Source organism: Vigna radiata, unplaced genomic scaffold, assembly GCF_000741045.1.
Source record: "Vigna radiata var. radiata cultivar VC1973A unplaced genomic scaffold, Vradiata_ver6 scaffold_170, whole genome shotgun sequence".
Lineage (NCBI taxonomy): Eukaryota > Viridiplantae > Streptophyta > Magnoliopsida > Fabales > Fabaceae > Vigna > Vigna radiata.
In genome coordinates, this window is record NW_014542552.1 from 861,765 (window position 1) to 869,821 (window position 8,057).

The window sequence follows — 8,057 nt, forward strand, 5'->3', positions numbered from 1 at the left end:
AGAAAGACCTAGAATTAATGGGACACCTCATTTAAGAGGGAAAAACATTTATGAAAGGTCTAGATCGTTTCTCTCGTAAGGAAGTTGAATTTAAAGAAAAACTTGAGAAACTCTTGGATAAGAGAAGAAAGAGAGAGACTAGAAATGATGGCAACCCCTTTAGGGTCTTCCCATCCAAAGAAGTATCAACTTCAACTAAGACTAAAGAAAGGGAAGTAGAATAAAGATTCTCAAAACTCTTTCCTTATCTAAGTCTTAGCATGATTCTCTTTACTTCATAACATTTACTTTGTTTTGTAGGTGACCAAATAAAAGTATGAAAATATGCCTTCACATCCGTGAAGATTTCCCAAAGCAAGGAGGAATAGAAGCAAGCATTGTGCAGCCAACTGTAAAGCTCCTTTGCAGCATGTGGAAAACACCTTCCATGTGAAACTTGTCCAGCTTGGAGTGCACGCTTCTCTCAGGATTTCAGCACATTTTGATGTATACATTAGATAGCTTGCACAACACACTTAGAAGCTCTCCTTCTTCTATAAATAGAGAGCTTCATCACTTGTAATCTCAACTTGAGTTTAAGTAATGAAATGCTGCTGAAATCCAGCCATTGCTCTCAAGTTTGAACTTGTGCTTTATTATCCAGCACCTCCTATAGCTCCTTTCCCCTTAGGAAAGCTGCTTGAGCTATAATTATACCAAAACACTCATCTAAACACCACCGGACATTTTCACAAACACCTTGAGTGCGCCAGAAACCTCCATCCAATTCTCCATTTCCGCTGCATTTCTCTACGTCTGAAGCATTCTTTTGCGTGTCATGAAGATACTTCCATCAAGAAGGAGAGAAGATGAATTGAGAGAAAAAAGAGAAGAAGAAGAGAAGAGACAAGAAAGAAAGAAAAGAGAAAAGAAGAAGAGAGAAGAAAGGAAGAAGAGAGAAAAGAAGAAGAAGAGAAAAGAGAAAAAGAAAAAAGAGAAAAGGAGAAATTGCTACTAATGGTAAATTCAACTTCTCCAAACATCATGAAACCCAAAGGGGAAGGTTCCCAATTCCTTAATTCTTTCCTATTCAGTTTTAAATCTTTAAATGTTAACTTCTTCCTTAAAATTGCAATACCATTTCCTATTATAGTATCTTTAAATGTTCTATTCTGTTTTTCACTCTATTTAAAGAACCCAGGCGCTCTAGGTTTTGTATCTTTGGCAGAAGAAGCGCAGCTGCACACCCTCTCACCCTCTGGAGGCATATTTGGATGTGGGAGCTTTGGTTTGATAGAGTTCACTCCGGCGAGGAACCGTCGATCTGGCGTGGATCGAGTTGGGGAACTAACAATAGACGCAGCGGAAGAACAAAACCCTAGGTTTGTGTGTTTTGACCGATGAAAAGGCTAGGGTTCGCGAAACAAGAGGATTTAATCGGTGGAAGTTTGAAATAATCAGAGGAAAAGTTGTTTGAATGGTGACGCTGAGGGCCCCTGTTTGTCCCTCGGCGGTGATAAGAAGAGTGGGTTTGGATGTTTTTTATGTTCATATACTAATGCTTGATAATGCTTCTTGTGATTTTGTGAATTTTTTTGATGCAAGGATGGCCTCCTCATCAGGGAAGAGAACTAAGACCACGGGAAACAAGAGGAAGGAGTCAGAGCGTGTGTACTCTAACAAGTTCCTTTCTTATAGGCATGAACAACACTTCCAAACAGTCCAAAATCAAAGACATATTATGGAGCAAAAAGTGGGGTTGGTACCAATCTTGGCCCCACAATTTGGAACAAAATTGGAAAGTAGAGAATAGGAGAATGTAGTTGTTTACCCTACACCAGCAAACATAACAATTGTCAAGCAATTCTACACCACTGCAAGAGCATTTGGCAACACTCAAAGAGAGGACTACACTAGTTATGTGAGAGGGAAGACTACAGTTTGATCCTGACACTATTAAATGGTTTCTACACATTGAGTGGGCTGGTGAACAGTGTCAGTTTGCATTGACTTTGAAGGAAGGAGCGGATTTTGATGAGATAGAAAGAACATTGTGTGTGCTTGGAGGACGCTTTCAGAGGAACAGGAATGATGCGCCCATTCATATTAGGAGATCTTATTTGACTCCTCTGGCGAAGTACTGGATGACTTTTACTCATGCAAACATTCAGCCATGTTCTCACGTGTCAGATATGATGGAATCCTAATCAAGGAAACCACTCAAAGGAGTAACAACTCAAGCTAAGACTAAGAAAGGGAAGTTAAAGAAAGACTTTCTAAAGCTTTCTTGAGTTTCTCTAAAGTCTTAGAAGGATTATATTTTAAAACATGTTTACTTTGTTTTGTAGGACCTAAATAAAGCTTGAAGAAGTTGATCCAAGAATTAGGAGTACCATCCAAGAAGAGGAAGCCAAAGAAGGAGTGCTGCCAGGGGGCGCCAGCTGCACAATTAGTACAGCCCAACGCTAACGTACAACATGTTCCACGTGAAGCAAGCTGACCTGGAGGAGGTGTGATCCGTCCTTGCTTGATTTGGCGCGTTTCTTAGACAGAATTGTTTGAATTTTGGGAGGGAATTAGATCAGATTTGAGTCCCCTCTTCACCTATAAATAAGAGGGTCTCCTCCTTTGTAAAATCACTTTGGAGCCTTAATGAAATGCTGCAGAATTTCTGTTTCAGCCTTAATGCTCTTGAGTCAATGCTTCTCTACACTTCTTCTTCCCTTTCCTCTAGCTTCCTTCCATTATAGGAGGGCATTCTGAGCTGAGAGGATTAATTACACACATTTTCCATCTCCAAACACCAAATGCCATTCAACTACATCCATTTCCGCTGCACCTCTATGCATCATGGAGTGCTTGTTGTTTGGAACCAGATCTCTATGCTTCCAGTCCATAGCAAGTTTCCATCAAGATATCACCCCCAGTAGGGCCATCTTCCTTTATTGTGTGCTCAGAGGGTTAAATATTAATATTGGGCAGGTTATAGCAAATGAGGTTTAGACTTGTGCCAGTGCTGCGAACAACAAAGCGCCTCTAGGGCACCCATCTTTAATCACACATCTTTTGTGAGATAGCTGGAGTGAGCATCTCCACACCGCCGATGGAGCGACCAAGGAAGGAGATCGATGCTTCCTACTACACCCAGTATTGCGTGCTGGATGAGGCGACCCAACCAGTGCCACCATCACAACCTCCTAAAGTTCACAGGAGGGGACTACCACTAGCATAGGAGCAACCTCAGAATGTTGAGCCTTTTTCATATGAGGGACATGTATATGTCCCTGATAAAGTGTAGGATGCAGGGATTTCATAAAGGGTAGGTGGCCACTGCAGAGATGATTATGGGGTTGTATGATACACCTCCCAAACGGTAGTGGACGATGGATGAGTTTAACACTTTGGTAGATGGTCGGAGGATCAGGCACATGCTAGTGGAGCTGGAGCAGCTGAAGCTTTAGCCATGGAGGATGATGATGATGAAGAAGATGATGATGAAGATAGTGATGAAGAAGAAGAAGTGGAAGAGGAAGATGACGAAGAGGAGGATGAGGACTCAGATGATAGTAGAGGATGATGATAGCATTTATTGATGAATGCTATGTGCAGTAGAACATGATTTTTCTTATCTTTGTCTTGTTGAACTTTATTTGCTTTTGTTTTTAGAATAAGTGTTGATGTGCTTGGTTTAAGACTTATATCTTATGTGATGGTTTGATAATGATTTCTGTGTGATGATTATTGCTTGATGATGCTCTGATATTGATTGATGTTGAGATTATGTACAAGATGCTGATATACAGGTGGTTGTTCACAATATGTGTGAATAGATGCATGATGTTATGATTGTGATTATGATGCTGAGCAAGATGTGTACCTGAAATATCTGGAACTTTGAATTAGCCTATGTGAGGAATTAAACTCCAGAGTTTTTGTTGTGAATGATTGTTATTTCTTTGGAAGCATGAATGATTTTGCCCAGGTTTCTATGATTGAATGACTTGCTTGCTTGTGTCATATGATCAAGGCCATTTTTTATTATCTCTTTCTTAGCCGATGCATGATTTTAGCCCAAATAAAAGAGAACAATGTGTTCTACCCTTTTTTAACCTTAAGCCGTAAACAGAATATGAAAACCCTTTGTGAAAATATCTACCTTGAGTTAAGTTGAGAATCATTGTGTGGTAGTGATAAAGGTTCAAGTTTAGGGTTGTTGGGAAAGTTGGAAAAGAGAGTAATAATTGTTAAGGGTCCGGCAAATGTACCGAATCGTATCAAGTAATAATAAATGGTAAGTCCGAGTATCGTTTCCCTAGAGACTCTTAGGCCTAAAAGTTCATGTGATATCTTGATCTTTTAAGACTTGAGAAGACGAAATTAGGGTTTTATATGCAAAAACGAAAATTAAACATCCACATGCAAAGGTTTGATCAATTGACCAAAAAGATAACGCAGTTGGATAATATGGATGAGTTGTGTTGTTGGGGTTTATGATTTCATCCTAATCCACTCTCATATATTTACGAATTCTACTTCATTCTACTTCTTTATCAATGTTAATGCCACTTTCTAATTTACCCTAATCCCAATGTCTTGGTAAAAAGAGCCTACTCCTAATTACTACTTTACTATGTCTAGTCTCCCTAGCAACTGATCATGCATTACATAATTCGCACAGAAGCTTAAAGGCAATTGGTCCTCCTATCCCTATGTCTAGGTAATATTGCTCCTAAGAGAATTCCCTCATGTCTAGACCTACACACATGTGTCCATATAGATAGAATCAAAGATTATGCTATTGAATAATGTCTTAAACAAAGCATGCAAATATAATGGAGAAAAAACTAACAATTGATAAAAGAAAGCATATGAATATAAGCAAGAATTAAATACATGAGAGTTTCAATAGGATTACATCGTTTCCCCAACAATAATGGAGGTTTAGTTCACCATAGACATGGTGAAACTAAGTGAAAATAATGGAAAGAATGAAAAGATAACCCTAGATTTGATAAGTTGGAGCTTCTGCATCCAAAATCTGCCCTCAAGGAGTGAAGAAGTGTGTTTCTGCATCCCTTCTGCCAAAAGATGCCTTTTCTGGTTCTTGCAAAACTATTTATAACATAGGGAAAATCACAGAAATTTGGCCCAGGCCCAATAGTCCACCGCCCAGCGGTGGCTTATCGCCCGACGGTAGGTTCAACACTTAAAATCAGCCCTCAGCGTTGACGCTTAAACATTGGATAGAGAGTTATCTGAAGAGTCCACCACCCAACAGTGGCTTTACCGCCCAGCGGTGAGGTCGACACTCAAAATCACCCCTCAAAGCTGACACTTAAGCGTTTGACAGAGAATCCTTCTACGTGGCTGGCGCTCAGCGTTAGGATAGTGCTAAGTGGTGGTTGTGACTCTTTTTTTCTTCACTTTGCCACCTTCTCTTGAGTCCAACTCTTCTCTTCCTTAACTTCCTTAATTCAATTCGTGATAAATCCTGCCAAATCATGGGAAAACCAAGCATAAAACCAAGAAAACCAGCTTTGACTCTCTTATTCTCTAACTTAAGCAAATTACATGATTTCAAGCTAATTCTAAGTCATAAAGGGTGTGTTTAATGTCAAATTTAAGTATGAAAATAACGATTTTTGAACCATTATCAATAATAAGCATTGAGCTAAATGTTGATCAAGTATAAAAAAAAAAGAGAGAGAAAAGAAAATATAATGAAAAGGAAAGAAAGGCTCATTACAAAAAGGGGAAAGTTGGGAATGAGTGAGATTGATCTGTTTAAAAAGAGGTTGTACATGAATGTGAAATTTATGAATGACTCTCTTAACTCAAGGATTTTGTGATCCAGAAAAACCAATTTTCTTCTTAGCCCAGCCACGTTACAAGCCATGGAAAGTCCTTGTGATGACATGTGTGTGTGAGTATGTTTGATTATGGTTAAATGAAAGACAATTTTGTTTTATGTGAGATTGGGATAGTAGAGTGAAGGAGTGACCTTTATATACACCTGTGTGATTGAGTTATCTGGTGAGGAGTAATTCCATGAATGCATGATTACATCTATGCTTACTTAATTGATCATTCATGAGAATAACATCTATTGGATATTATGTGATTATGTGAACATCATGATGAGTTATTTGAATTAAGGAATGTGTACATCAGACATCGCCTGACTGCCCTTTTAGGGGCGTTAAGCGTCATTCTTCTCACATTCACGCTTGGGCACCCTAAGTGGGGCGTTGAGCGCCGCGACGTGGGCTTGGACCTGTTTTCTGTTATTTTTACGAACTATTTAATGATTTGAACGACCTAGAAAGGTATCTTTTGACAAAAAGAGGCACAAAAACACTCTTTATCACCCCCTTGGAGGCGAATTTGGATGCGAAAGCTCTGATCTTCAACTTTTAGGGTTTTATCTTTCATTTTTTCCATATTTCATCTAGTTTCACCATGTCTATGGTGAACTAAACTTCCATTGTTGTTGGGGAAACGATGTAATCCTTTGAACCTCTCATGTATTGAATTGATTTATATTATAAATGTTTTACTTCATTAATTGTTAGGGTTTTCCTCTACACTCTATGCTTGCTTTGTTTAACTCATTCAATAGCATGATTATTGATTTTGTCGATTGTTAAGTCCCTAGCAAGTGTATCAGATCGTTATCAAGTAATAATAAATGGTAAGTCCAAGTATCGTTTCCCTAAGGACTCTTAGGCCTTAACTTTCATGTAACCTAATTGCGTAAGACTTGAGAGAAGATTGATTTTAGGTTTTTAGATGCAAAAACAAAAATAAACATGAAAATGCAGTGAATCAATGGTTGAGGAAAAACTATGGATGAATGGTGTTGTTGGGGTTTACAATTTCATCTTATCCACTCTCATATATCTACTCTTCTTATTTAATTCGCTTGTTTATCCAATTGTCATGCAAACTTTCTTGGTCTACCCTTAACCCAGTCCCTTGGCGAAAAGTGCCTATTACTAATTACCGGCTTGTTATCCCTAGCCTACCCTAGTAATTAATAATGCATGATAAACGGAAGCAAAATACAATTGATCATCCTACCTTTATCCCTAGGCGGTATTAGCATAATCAAGGAATTCCCCCCAGTTCATGACATTACTGTACGTTCCCGTTGTAAGACCCGGATAAAATAAAAAAAAAATAACTTTTATTTTTATTTTTAATATTTCATAATAAATATTTATTTATGATATTTTATTGAATAAAAATAGTCTTTAAGAGATATAAAATTTAATTAATAATTGTTTTGATTTTAAAATTTCGAAAATATCTGTTTAGATAGTAATATTTGTATTATAGTTTCAACAGATTTTGAATGGGTTTAGTGGTAATAGTTGTTATATCATGTGTGTGCTTGACTTGTTGGTGTTGTTTTCGAATCCTGCTTAGTTTGCATTACATTTATTTATTTTTTTATTTTGCATGAATATTAGGAGATAGAATCTTAACAGAATTATTTTAGGAAATAATTTGGATATTTAATAAAATAATATTATGTAAATCTTTTAGAAGATTTAGTTGTTGTTATTTTAAAAATTAGTTAAAAGAGAATAAGAGATATAATCTTGGTGGGTTTAAATATTAAAAGAAATATTATATTTAGAGAAAATCATTACTAGATATTTTAGGTTTTAAAAAGATTTGGTGGTTGATGACATTTTAAAAAGTAGAGAAGGTTTAGGTCATATTTAGGGTATTTATATTTTATTTAGGATTGAAACTTATAAGATTTACAACCCAGTCGTGAGAATATTAGAAAAGAGAACCCTAGCACACTATTTCTTAGCAAAACGTTTGGAGAGAGACCAGTGAGTATACTGAAGGTTTTAGGAAGCCTAATCGTGAAGAATTAAAAGCGTGAGCAAAGCTTCTGGAATCCAGGTAAGGGGAGGAACCGATTATATTGTAACACATGGTTGGTTTAGGGTTTTGATAAGTGCTTTTATGTTATGGGGGAATGTTTTGTGATGTGATATCTTAAATAATAAGAATCATGTTGAGAGGAAAAACAGAGAAGCAAAGAATGATCTGTGTATTAT